We start from the raw sequence: 14,474 nt of genomic DNA, 5'->3' as shown, positions 1-14,474 counted from the left end.
ATGGCAATTAATGATTTATTATTTCTCTTTCTAGACATCTGCAGGAGTGGGTTCTGCAACAGGTTGATAGGAACAGGTCTTTCTTTTGTTTTCCAGTACGTGTTGGTAGAATGTTGTATTTTCTCTCCGACTGCAGCCCTTTTTTTTCTCTCACACTGTAGTGTTATGTTTTCTCTGCATGAGTCCAGCTTCTCACACATTGGGGGGATTCCCTGGAAGGTGGGCATCTCCTCTGTTAACCATTCACCTGGGTCATAGGGCTCTGCATCCCTGTAGGGATGCGGAGAGTGTTTGAAATTCCAAAGCTCTTCCTGCACCAGATTCAGAGCCCGTGTGTTTCAGCAGTTCTGTTTACTCCTGCAGGGATCTGCCCAGATAGATGGGAACAGGGGAGGGCTGAGTTGTGAGAGGTGGCCCAGAGCAAAGGCAGCGACCACCACCACAGCCAGTCCTGCTTTCACAGCTCCCTCTTCTTTGCCAGAACTAGTTGCGCTGTGAATCTGTCTGTGGACCACAGTTCTCAGAACTGGAAATATTCTGTTCTTTTGATCTGACACTGCTACTGTTCCGCTTCTAGCACTGGGCAGTTGGGGGCGGGGTGCGTTCTGGAAGGGTAGGGAGGGGGCGGCTAGTCTCAGTGCCTAAAGCTTCTGTTCTCTCTGGCAGTGAGGGCTTAAACCACCATTTTCAGCCTTTTTCCCTCAGTCTTTGCTCCGAGGTCTCTGCCGTGAGCATTGGGTTCAGCCGTGTTATATGCTGTCCCCTCAGCCCTGTGGCCATAAATAGAGCCCTGGCAGTCTGAGTTCTTCCCTCTCCCACAGCTGTGGTAGTTCCGGGATGCAGCAAGCTCGGAGCACTGAGCTAGCTCTGCGTCTTGCGCCCTTGCTGCCCCCTCTCCATACTTCTCCCTTCCCTCCTCCCCTGTTCGCTCAACTTTCCCACATTTAGGTGAATTCAGTGGTGAGCCTCTTCGTTTTGCCTGTCTGCTGTGCAGGGTGTCCTTTGTGGAGTTACAGTTGTTCAATTTGTTGTAAATTCCAGGGGAGATTTCCAGAGGCTCACCTGATGCCGCCATTTTGATGACGTCTGGATGATGAATATCTTAAAGTCGTCTAGAAGTGAGTGGAATGGAATTCCACGTATTTGCTTTGTCTAACAAAGCAGCAGTAATTAGACACCAACACAACTGTTTTATACATTTCTGTTTGCCTTCAATAGTTCCTGTGGCCTCAAACAGAATTTTAATGGTGGAAGTGTCAGACCAGCTTGTGAAATTGACAGAGAAAGTTGAGGTCAACAGCCTTCACTTTTTTTGAAGAATGAAGATGCCAACTCATGTTTTCGCAGTATTTTGTCTGTGTGGGGACAGAGCCAGGAGAGCAGTTTCCAGGCTCTAGGCCTCACGTGGAAAGGCGCTCACTTGGGTAGTAAATGGCCATCAACTGTGATTGGATGGCCATCAGCTGTGACTAGTTGGCCGTCAGCTGTAACCCGTGAGCCATTGGCCACTAGTATAACTGCTATGGCTACGCTAGCAAAAAATGGGGGCTAGCAAGAAGATGGTGGCTGCCAAGCGCGGATTGCAGTTAGGACGGCGGGTTGCGGACAGTGTGGCTCCTGCTTCCTTTGTCTCTAACCCAGCCGCCAGCAAGAATATAGTGGTATCACTCCCCTATCTATGGCTCCATGAGTGTTCCTTTTTGGCCTCACCCTATCCTGTGTTTTTATATGGGGAGCAGGACAGGAGACCCCGCGTGACTCCCTGCATGACAGTCTGGTTTTGAAAACAGTACTTATTTGGAGACAGAACATGGACACATATTAGGGTGGCAGTTCGGGCTGGCTCTCCAGGATTTCCATGAACTGTGTTGTCGTGCGGGAGACCCTGCTCGCTGCGCCATTTGTCGTGCAGGGCGGCCTGCGGGGTCTCTGGTCCCACTCCCCACATAACGCCGGATATGGTGAGGCCAAAAAGGAACACCCACAGAGCCATAGGTAGGGGAGTCATACCACTATATTCTCTCTGGCGGCACTATACTCTCACTGGAGGCTGGATTCACACTGTCCACAAACCGCCATCCGCACTTGCCAGCCTAGCCGCCATCTTCTTGCTAGCCCCCATTCTTCTCTCTCCTCTCTCTCTCTCTGCTAGCGTAGCCACAGCAGTTATATTGTGGCCAATGGCTCACTGGTTACAGCTGACGGCCAACTAGCCACAGCTGATGGCCATGCAATCACAGTTGGCCATTTACTACCTGAGCCAGCACCTGTCTATGTGAGGCCGAGAGCCTGGAAACTTCTTTCTGGGGCTCTGCCCCCACACTCCACCCCTACAGGCTCTCGCCTCACAATCTACGCGACAAGCGTCTTCCGCGAGGGGACCTGTGCGAGGAGCCTGGGGGTGAATGCAATATCCTGGACACAGCCAGGCTCTCTGGGCACAGCCAGGGTTTCTCAGGGCACCACCAGTGCTTCTGGGCACGGCCAGACTTCCTGGACTTCTTAGGGTACCACCTGTCTTCCCGGACACAGCCAGGGTTTCTCAGGGCACCACCAGTGCTTCTGGGCACGGCCAGACTTCCTGGACTTCTTAGGGTACCACTAGTTTCCCCGGGCACAGCTAGGATTTCTCAGGGCACTGCCACTCTCTGTGGGCACAGCCACACTTCCTGGACACAGCCAGGGCTCTCAGGGCACTGCCACTCTCTGGGAACAGCCCGACTTCCTGGGCACAGCCAGGGTATCTTCAGGGCACAGCCAGACTTCCTGGACTCAGCCAGGGCTCTCAGGGCACTGCCACTCTCTCTGTGCCTCTCAGGGTACCCTGCTGGAACAACAGCGACTCACAATCAAGGTGCTTACATATTCTCAATGGCGGCCAGTCAAGAGACAAAAGCAAATATCCCCCAGTTCCACTAACAACAGTTCCCAAACAAACAGTCAAGCGGTCCATTAAATTAGGGATGGAAGGCAATTCCCCATAGTCCATAGTCATTCGCCAGGGCTGTCCTGGGGGTGAGGGATGACCTTGAACTCACCCTTATCTCCCACGGAGGACTCAGCAAGCGTTACCTCCTGGGACTATAAGTCCTGCATCCGGGCTGCCTGAGCAGGAACTTCCCGGCCCACAGGGCTGCAACGTCCTTTGCTTTCTCTGGCCTGTGCTGGTTGGGGACCCGTCCACATCTTTCCACCTCTCCACGGGGCTCCATCTCTCCAGCAGCTGCATGGCTTTTCCTGTGCTGGTGGGAGAACCGTCCACATCCTCCCACCCCTCCACAGGGGTCCAGCTCTCCGGCAGCTGCTCCTCCTGGTCTTCCTCAGACTGAGTGTTCATACACACAAACTGCTCCACCACTCTTTGGAGAGCTTTGGCTGGCACCAATCCCTGCTCGCTGCGCCATTTGTCGTGCAGGGCGGCCTGCGGGGTCTCTGGTCCCGCTCCCCACATAACGCCGGATATGGTGAGGCCAAAAAGGAACACCAACAGAGCCATAGGTAGGGGAGTCATACCACTATATTCTCTCTGGCGGCACTATACTCTCACTGGAGGCTGGATTCACACTGTCCACAAACCGCCATCTACGCTTGCCAGCCTAGCCGCCATCTTCTTGCTAGCCCCCATTCTTTCTCTCTCCTCTCTCTCTCTCTGCTAGCGTAGCCACAGCAGTTATATTGTGGCCAATGGCTCACTGGTTACAGCTGACGGCCAACTAGCCACAGCTGATGGCCATGCAATCACAGTTGACCATTTACTACCTGAGCCAGCACCTGTCTATGTGAGGCCGAGAGCCTGGAAACTTCTTTCTGGGGCTCTGCCCCCACACTCCACCCCTACAGGCTCTCGCCTCACAATCTACGCGACAAGCGTCTTCCGCGAGGGGCCCTGTGCGAGGAGCCTGAAGGTGAATGCAATATCCTGGACACAGCCAGGCTCTCTGGGCACAGCCAGGGTTTCTCAGGGCACCACCAGTGCTTCTGGGCACGGCCAGACTTCCTGGACTTCTTAGGGTACCACCTGTCTTCCCGGACACAGCCAGGGTTTCTCAGGGCACCACCAGTGCTTCTGGGCACGGCCAGACTTCCTGGACTTCTTAGGGTACCACTAGTTTCCCCGGGCACAGCTAGGATTTCTCAGGGCACTGCCACTCTCTGTGGGCACAGCCACACTTCCTGGACACAGCCAGGGATCTCAGGGCACTGCCACTCTCTCTGGGAACAGCCCGACTTCCTGGGCACAGCCAGGGTTTCTTCAGGGCACAGCCAGACTTCCTGGACTCAGCCAGGGCTCTCAGGGCACTGCCACTCTCTCTGTGCCTCTCAGGGTACCCTGCTGGAACAACAGCGACTCACAATCAAGGTGCTTACATATTCTCAATGGCGGCCAGTCAAGAGACAAAAGCAAATATCCCCCAGTTCCACTAACAACAGTTCCCAAACAAACAGTCAAGCGGTCCATTAAATTAGGGATGAAAGGCAATTCCCCATAGTCCATAGTCATTCGCCAGGGCTGTCCTGGGGGTGAGGGATGACCTTGAACTCACCCTTATCTCCCACGGAGGACTCAGCAAGCGTTACCTCCTGGGACTATAAGTCCTGCATCCGGGCTGCCTGAGCAGGAACTTCCCGGCCCACAGGGCTGCAACGTCCTTTGCTTTCTCTGGCCTGTGCTGGTTGGGGACCCGTCCACATCTTTCCACCTCTCCACGGGGCTCCATCTCTCCAGCAGCTGCATGGCTTTTCCTGTGCTGGTGGGAGAACCGTCCACGTCCTCCCACCCCTCCACAGGGGTCCAGCTCTCTGGCAGCTGCTCCTCCTGGTCTTCCTGAGACTGAGTGTTCATACACACAAACTGCTCCACCACTCTTTGGAGAGCTTTGGCTGGCACCAATCCCTGCTCGCTGCGCCATTTGTCGTGCAGGGCGGCCTGCGGGGTCTCTGGTCCCGCTCCCCACATAACGCCGGATATGGTGAGGCCAAAAAGGAACACCAACAGAGCCATAGGTAGGGGAGTCATACCACTATATTCTCTGTGGCGGCACTATACTCTCACTGGAGGCTGGATTCACACTGTCCACAAACCGCCATCCACGCTTGTCAGCCCAGCCGCCATCTTCTTGCTAGCCCCATTCTTTCTCTCTCCTCTCTCTCTCTCTGCTAGCGTAGCCACAGCAGTTATATTGTGGCCAATGGCTCACTGGTTACAGCTGACGGCCAACTAGCCACAGCTGATGGCCATGCAATCACAGTTGACCATTTACTACCTGAGCCAGCACCTGTCTATGTGAGACCGAGAGCCTGGAAACTTCTTTCTGGGGCTCTGCCCCCACATGTGTGCCTAGAATGCCAGCTGTAGTTTTGCTTTTTCTAATGTCCTGAAGCAAGATCGCTGGTGACCTCCACCGGCCATCTCAGACCTGACCTAGTTCCTCCACCAATCCTAACAGAGACAAAGTATCTCTCAGTAACTCTTCTTCCCAATCCATCCCGTAAGCTTTTACAATGCCTGCACTGATAAGGCCTTGGATATAGTTCTACAGGCTCTCCTACTTTTAAGGATAACAGCTTTGGTCTTCAAAATAGGGCTGGATTTCTGTCCTGATATCCCCTTTCAAGAACTGACTCTCCACTCTAGTACCATATCATGCACAACTTGTGAGGGGCTCACTGCTTGAAGCTGGATTGTGCTCCTCTCCCCACCTGAGTTCTGAATTTTTGAGAGAGAAAGCAGACAGGTGGGGATCATAGCATTTGCTTTGCTGCTGATCGGCTTCCATACTCTGCTTTAGCAGGTTCCCTATACTGTGCTCCAGAACTGGACTTACTCACCCAGACACAGGTGGTGCTGAAAGATGGCTTATGCCTCCCACTCACCCTGCATGGGAGCAGTGCCTGGAGGCATTATGGCGTGGAGAAGCAGAGGTATGTGTCTCTTGCAAGGACTGTCCTCCAGGAGGAAGGGAGAGAGGAGGGACTGAGTTAACTAGTGGCTCCTCTCTGCAGCTCCAGGGAGAGGAGTAAGAATGGGCACACTCCAGGGGTGTTCAGGGAAAGCCGGTGTCTTAGTTCCTATTATCGCTGTGACAACTTGTCACAGACTTAGTGGATTAAAATGACACAATTATCTCAAAGTTCTGGAGGTTAGAAGTGTGTCACCTGGCTAACAGCATGGTGTTAGCAGGGCTGTGTTCCTTCTGGGGGCTCTAGGGGAGAATTCATTCCTTGCCTTTTCCAGCTTCTAATGGCCACCCATATTTCTTGGCTTATGACTCCTGTCCAACAATGGCATCACTCCAAACTCTGCTTCCATTGTCAAATCTCCTTCTTTGACTCTAACCCTCCTGCCTCTTTCTTATAAGGACACTTGTGATTACACTGGAACCACTAATGGATTCTCTGCAAGTATTCTCCCCATCTCAAAATCTTTAATCACACTTGCCATGTACCTTCTGCTATGCAACATAAGATATTCACAGGTTTCAGGGATCACAATGTGGACATCTCTGGGGGTGCCATTATTCTGCCTATTGAAATCTGTCTTCATGGAAACCAGGGGAGTTGGGAAGGAGTGTTGTGCCTAACGTGCCCTGGGCCTTAGTGTCCTGGTGTTGTGCAGGGCATCAGGCAGGGTCTCTGGTCCCTCTCCCCACATAAGAATACAGGACATGGTGAGGACAAAAAGGAACACCCACGGAGCCGTAGGTAGGGGAGCCACACCACTATACTCTCGCTGGTGGCTGTGTTGGAGATACAGGAAGCAGGAGCCACAGAATTCACAATCCACAGTCCGCCACACTCCGTGCTTGCTAGCTCAGCCACCATCTTCTTGCTAGCCCCCCATTTTCTGCTAGCGTAGCCACAGCAGTTATATTAGTGTCCAATGGCTCACTGGTTACAGCTGACGGCCATCCAATCACAGTTGATGGCCATTTACTACCCAAGTGAGCACCTTTCCATGTGAGGCCGAGAGCCTGGAAACTGCATTCTTGGCTCTGTCCCCACACTTGTCCAGGATACTGCCTCAATTAGACCCGATTTCTAGTGACCACCTCTCCTGCTTGACACCGAGATATTGATTGCCATCACATAATTCACTGTCTCTGTGAAGGCCACTTTCAGTGTCATAACTGAGAATTATCTTCCTTGGGGTCACCGTGCCTTATATTCCCACAACGACAATAAATAGCCCAATGTTTTATATGAATTATATTAAATTTTCAAACAATCCCCAAAATAGTTGTTAACCTTTTTATTTTATAAACAGGAACTGAAGCTCAAAAAGGATAAATTATTTGCTCAAAAACGACAGTGGGAAAGGGGGAGCCCTGGTATTTAAACATAGGTCTTTGATTCAAACTCACGTGTTTTCTGTGTTCCTTTACTTTTTCTCCACCTTTCACCAGAGTGGATCCCCAGGTCTCATCTCACTATTATGAATGGGTCTTTTCCTGTTCCTTGTTCATTATCAGTCTGCTGGTTCTGTGTGTCTGAGGACCCATCATGTCTCATTCCCAATGACATAGAGCACTAATGAATCCCAAAATGTCCTTGTGTTTGGCTCCATATACTTTATTCTCTTATTTGCATTTCAATACAGCTTAGGAAAGAGCTTCCCCCAAAGCAGCGGAGCCTGGAACTGTATGAGATAAAGGGATACCTTTTATGAAAGCTCAGAAGACCCAACCCCACTGCTGTCCCTGGAAAATTTGATGACCATTTCTTCCCAGGCAATGTTCTGTTCCAGGGTAACTTGGGTGACTGACACAGGCAAGGCATAATGGAATTTAGTGGGAAGAACAAAAACAGTTTCTTATAAAGTTATGACTAATAGACAGAAATAGTCCAATCTAAGCTTTACAGTGTAAACATCCCATTTTCTGTACAGTCTAACACAGAACCTGGAACAAAGAAGTGCTTTATAAATATTTGCTAGATTCAGCTTAAACATATACTTAACTGTGACAAAATTGGCACTGGTCACCATTTGATACCGTGAAAACTAAAATAGTAGAACATAGAATCAGCTAGACTGACATGTGATTTTAACAGAATTGCTTTCAATTGTATCATCATCATTATTAATATTAGCATTTACTTCTTATGTGCCAGGTAATAAAGAGAAACTCAAAATACCTGCAGGTGATTCTATCCCATAATCTCTATCAGATGCTATGAAAATCTCTCTGGTTTTATCCTTAATGAGATTGCATGTGAGACAAACTTTTAGCTTTAATATATATTTCATCTTTGAAACAATGCTAAAAAAACACGAGTCTGTATAGAGTGTAATGACAAGATTCTTTCAACAATGATTAATTAGGTTAGAAAATAATTATCAAAATTTTTGATTGCCAAGATTATATCACCAGACAAATCTGAATTTCCCCTTTCACATGGCCCAATGGCATTATCTTTGTTTATCTTGGAGTTCTAAAATATAAAAGAGACATATTGTTTAAGAACATTAGCTTTTGTTTATGGTAAATGTGTTCAATCTCCTCAAAAACTCAAATGTTAGAGAAGACCTAACCAAAATGGAAAAGTAGTATTAATTTTCTTAAGAATAAAATGCTTGATTTTTGATGGACTTTATTTTGTTGCTTTTTCAATGTTGCTTTTTGAAACTAGTGCAACATTTGAAAAATGTTGTATTATATTTACACCTTTAAAGAGTCAACTACTTCTGTAAGATTTATGAAGATGAAATCTTATTTTCCTTCTCATAAAGGTACTCTCTTTGTTTTTGTATTTTTAAATTTTTTATTTTTTAGACATTATTTTATATTAATTTCAGTTGTACGGCATACTGGTTAGACCAGGGGTGTCCAAACTTTTTCAACGGTTTTCACCAAGGGCCATATGTGGTAAAATACACAAACAGCTGGGCCACTCACTTGAGGTGAAATATGTATTGCCTCACCTGGTTTATTTAAGTAAATTAAATGTATTTTTGGAATTTGCTGTGGGCCAATTAAAAATGGATTGCGGGCCGCAGTTGGCCCACGGGCCACAGTTTGGATACCCCTGGGTTAGACATTTATATAATTTAAGAAGTGATCCCCCCTGACTAGTCTAGTACCCACCTGGCACTATACATAGTTATTATCATGTTATTGACTATATTCTCTATGCTTTACTTTACATCTTCATGACTATTTTGTAACTACCAATTTGTACTTAATCTTTTCACCTTTTTCACTCAGCCCCCAATTCCCTTCTTCTCTATCACCCTGATAAATACACATCTGACACCATATATAGTTATTACAATATTACAATATAATCCTTATGCTATACCCTACATCTCTATGACTGCTTTGTAACAACCAATTTCTACTTCTTAATCCCTTCCCCTTTCTCACTCACTCCCAACCCTCCTCCCATCTGACAACCATCAAAATATTCTCTATATCAATGAATTTGTGTTTTTTGTTTGTTTGTTTGTTTATTTTGTTCTTTAGATTTCACATATAAGTGAAATCACATTGCATCTGTCTGACATACTCAACTAACTCAGCACAATACCTTCTAGGGCCATCCATGCTGCCACAGATGGCAATAACCCATTTCCTTCCATGGTGAACAATATTCTATTGTATGTATCTACCATTTCCTCTTTATCCATTCATCCATCTACAGACACCCAGGCTGCCTCCACATCTTGGACACTGTAAACAATGCTGCAATGAACATAGGGATGTACATGTCCCCTTGAAGTAGTGTTTTGGTTTCTTTGGAAATACCCAGAAGTGGGATTACTGGGTCCTTCTTTGTCTCTTGTTATAGCCTTTGCTTTAAAGTCTATTGTGTCTGGTATAAGTATTGCTACCTCAGCTATTTTTTTGTTTCCATTTTCATGAAATATTTTTTTTCCATCCCTTTACTTTCAGTCAGTGTGTGCCTTTCAATCTGAATTAAGTTTCTTGTAGGCAGCAAGAGTCTTATTTTCTTATCCATTCAGCCACTTAATCCTTTGAATGGAGCATTTAATCTATTTATACTTAAAGTACTTGTTGATAGATATGGTAGTTATTGCCATTTTATTACTCATATTTTTGATATTTTGGTTTTCTTCTTTTTCTTAGTCTCTCAAAGATTCCTTGTAATATGGGTTTGGTGATGGTCAACTCCTTTAGCTTTTTCTTCTCTGGGAAGCTCTCTATCTGTCTTTAAAATCTAAATGATAGCTTTGCTGGATAGACTAATTGTCATGCGTGGTGTCAGGCGGGATCTGTAGTCCCACTCCCCACATAGAACACAGGATATGGTAAAGCCAAAAAAGAACACCCACGGAGCCATAGATAGGGGAGTCATACCACTATATTCTCGCTGGCAGCTGGGTTGGAGACACAGGAAGCAGGAACCACACAATCTGCAACCTGCCGTCTGCTTGTCTCTGCCAACCAACCTCACTTGCTAACTGCAATCTGCCTCTCTGCAATCCGTAATCCACACTCCACCACGCCACTACACCACCCTTTGCTAGCTTAGCTGCAGCAGTTATATCAGTGGCTAATAGCTAACCGGTAACAGCCGATGGCCAACTAGTCATATCTGATGACCATCTACTACCTGAGCCAGCACCTTTCTATGTGACGTCGAGAGCCTGGAGACTGCTCTCCTGGCTCTGTCCCCACACTAATCTTGGTTGTAGGTCCTTGCTTTTCATCACTTTGAATATTTCCTGCCAATCCCTTTTGGCCTGAAAAGTTTCTGTAGAGAAATCAGCTGAGAGTCTTATGGGAACTCCTTTGTAGGTAACTAACTGCTTTTCTCTTGCTGTTTTTAAGATTCTCTCTTTGTCTTTTACTTTTGGCATTTTAATTATGATGTGTCTTGGTGTGAACCTCCCTGCATTCATCTTGTTTGAGACTCTCTGAGCTTCCTGAGTTTGTATATCTATTTCCTTCTCCAGGTTAAGGAAGTTTTTTGTTATCATTTCTTCAAATAGGTTTTCAATTCCTTGCTCTCGCTCTTATCCTCCTGGTACCCTTATGATGCGAATGTTGATATACTTGACGCTGTCCCAGAAGTCCTTTAAACTATGCTCATTTTTTGGATTTTTTTTTTTCTGTTCTGATTGAGTGTTTTCGGCTACTTTCTCTTCTAAATCATTGATTTGATACTCTGCTTCATCTAAACTACTGTTGACTCCCTCTATTTCTTCATTTCAATTATTGTATTATTTATTTCTGACTGGTTCTTTATTATGTTTTCTATCTCCATTTTCATGTTTCTTATGTCTTTGTTGAAGTTCTCCCTGAGATCATTGAGCATCCTAGTCACCAGTGTTTGGAACTCTGCATCTGGTAGATTGCTTTTCTCTATTTTGTTTAGTTCTTTTTCTGGAGCTTTGTTCTGTTCCTTTATTTGGGATATGTTTCTTGTCTCCCCATTTTGGCTGCCTCCCTGTGCTTGTCTCTATGTATTAGGTAGGACTGCTATGCCTCTCAGTCTTAGTAGCATGGCTTTATATAGTAGGTGTCCTGTGGGACCCAATGGTGCAATCTCCCTGGTCACCAGCTGGGTGTTCTAGGCGTATTTCTTGTATGGGATGTGTGTGCCCAACTGTTGTAGTTAATGCTTGGTTGCTATTTACACATCAATGGGAGGGATTGACCCTCAGGCTGATTATTTGTGAAGACTACAAGTGGAGGAGCTGTGGTGCTAGGGCTGACCCCACAGAGCAGGTTTGCTTTAGTGGGGCTCTGGTGTCTGTCCAGTTTACCCTTTGGATGTGTTGTCCTTGGAGGTGACTGGGTGATGCTCTGGCTTAGTCTAAAGCTTACCAAGTGTGCCAGCCCTGGAGCCTCCTGGAAGGGAACCCATGGCAGGCCAAGTTTAGCCAAAGCCCATGCTCTGCCTGTGGTTACTTGGTATGAGCCACAAAGCAATTCACAGATGGCCACCATCTGCACTGGGCTTAGAGGTGCCTTGAGAGGCCAATCTTTGAACTGAGGCTGGCTTTTGCTAGTGCTTGGTTTAGGGCTGCTCAGCCAGAGGTATGGGATGTGTTGAAGCCAGATGCTGCTTGTTTGAGTTTTGTGAACCTTTGAGAGAGTTTGGGAAACTCCACAGCATGAGCTAAGCCAGGTTGTTTGTACAGAAGAGCCACTGGAACTGGCTTGGGTGTACTCAGAACTTGGGTGGGACTGGGTCTCAGAGAATTACTAGGGCGGGGCAGACAAAAGGTGATAGTTAGTGTGATGGAGACTCAGATATAGCATTTGTTTACATCTACAGGCTGGGAAGGGGGAGTGCTAAACAAAGAAACAATGACTTCTGCCCAGCTCCTCCATCTGGAAGAAAGCTGTCCTTCTAGGCCTCACCGTGAAACCAGACAGTTCATTTCCTCCTTGTAGATCATTGGTGCATTTCGATCTGCTGCTCCAGCACTGGATCTCAGAGTCAGTGAGTAAGTTTGTGTGTGGGCCCTTTAAGAACAACACCTGGGACTCCAATTTCTCTCCTTCTCAGTCAGCCATATTCTTTTCTGGTTTTTACAGAAGTTATGGAGAATTTCTCCCTGGCACTGGAATCCTGGGCTGTGGAGCCTTGTGTAGGGCTGGAACCCTTTGTTCCTTCTGAATGTACCTTCAGAACTCAGATATATCTCCTGATTTTTAATGGTCACATCAGGGTGTGGGATCAGCCTGTTCCATGTCTCTGTCCCTCCTACCAGTCTCAAGATGGCTTCTTCTGTATGTAATGCCTATGTACTTGTAGGGCTTCAGTTCAGATAGACTTAAGGTGACTCTAAATGATGGTTGTTCTGTAGATTAGTTGTAATTGATGTGATGCTGAGAGGGGGTGAGCACAGCATTTACCTACTCTGCCATCTTGACCAACAGAGGTGCCCTCTTTAAACATTTTTAGCTAATGTTTTAGAATTTACCTTCATTTCTATAAATAATGTACCTTCATTTCTATAAATAATCTATAAATGTTGTATTACTACTACATTTTGTAAGTCAATTTTTGATATTTTCTCTTGATTTCTCACTTTGGAAGATGAGAAATTTGTTAGTTTTCTTTCCCCTGTTTTACTTCGACTGGCATAATTATCTTCCCCCACTCCATTGCTTCAATATAGGTAGATTATAATTTGTTAGCTCTTATATTAAGACATGCTACTTAGCACTGAGGCAACTAGTAAACTATGATCATATTTCCTTTCATGCACAGTCTTTTGTTTTTCCTGGAGTTAATAATTACCTATGTTTGCTTATTTGCTTTGTTTTCTATTTATTAACATTCATTTAACCCCAACTGTCTAACAGTTGTCTAAATCAATTCTCAATACATATATTTTCATGAGGTTCATCTTTTTATACAAGTCTTTTTTGGCACCTTTTGATTTGTCTTCTGGACTGCTTGTTCTCTACATCTGGGGCACAGATGTGTTATTGTGGGAATTTTCCATTATTATCCTGAGTATTCCCAGAATTCCCTTTTCCTCTCTCCTATGTCAAGTCTTCTGTTTCCTGTATTCCTTGCTTTTTGTTTTTTCGTTTTTTGTTTTTTTTTAAACATGTTGTTAAAGGATTTGTCTTGTTGATACACATTTTCTAATAGTTTGCTGGGAATGAATGTATAAAGAAAAAATTTCTGGGATCTTGTATTTCTATACATATCTCTGTTCCACCCATATGCTTGATAAGAGTTTGATTGTAAATAATTATCTTTCACAATTTTCAAGACGTTGTTCTGTTTTCTACTAGGTTCCAGAATTGCTGTTAAGAAATCTGAGGGTTTTCTGTTTTCTAATCATTTGGATATGACCTGTTATTTTTTCTCTCCGGAGGCTTGTATGCTTGCCCTTTAGCTCTGATTCTGAAATGTCTGCAATGATGTAGACTTGTGTTAGTCTAATTTTATTTATTTGTTTGCACATTTGATGGGACTTTTCAACCTGGAACTCATGTCCTCAGTTTTGAAAAATTCTCTTGAATCATTTTTATAATGGTATTTTTTTTCTGTTTTTTCTTTCTGAAATTGTTTTCTGAAACTTCTTCGATGATCTGCAACAGGTAGAATACAGAAAGAGATATGAGAATCCAGCTGTCTTTTATTAAGTCAGATATTAAACAGAATTGAAAAATGTTAAGTCACTGTTGTCACTGATTTATTTTTTTGTTTTGGAAAATATAATTATTTTTAAATAAAAATGCAGTACTTTACAGTACTTATGTGTTTGTGTTGATTATGTATTATATACTGTGTTTCCCTGAAAATAAGACCTAGCCAGACAATCAGCTCTAATGCATCTTTTGGAGCAAAAATTAATATAAAACCTGGTCTTATTTTACTATAATATAAGACCGGGTATAATATAATATGATAATATAATATAATATAATATAATACCAGGTCATATTAATTCTTGCTCCAAAAGACGCATTAGAGCTGACTATCTGGCTAGGTCTTATTTTCAGGGAAACACGGTATAGTGTTTTGTTTTGCTGAAACAATAG

The sequence above is a fragment of the Rhinolophus sinicus genome, linkage group LG04, assembly GCF_036562045.2.
Source record: "Rhinolophus sinicus isolate RSC01 linkage group LG04, ASM3656204v1, whole genome shotgun sequence".
In the NCBI taxonomy this organism is placed as follows: Eukaryota; Metazoa; Chordata; class Mammalia; order Chiroptera; family Rhinolophidae; genus Rhinolophus; species Rhinolophus sinicus.
This window is presented reverse-complemented; position numbering follows the sequence as displayed.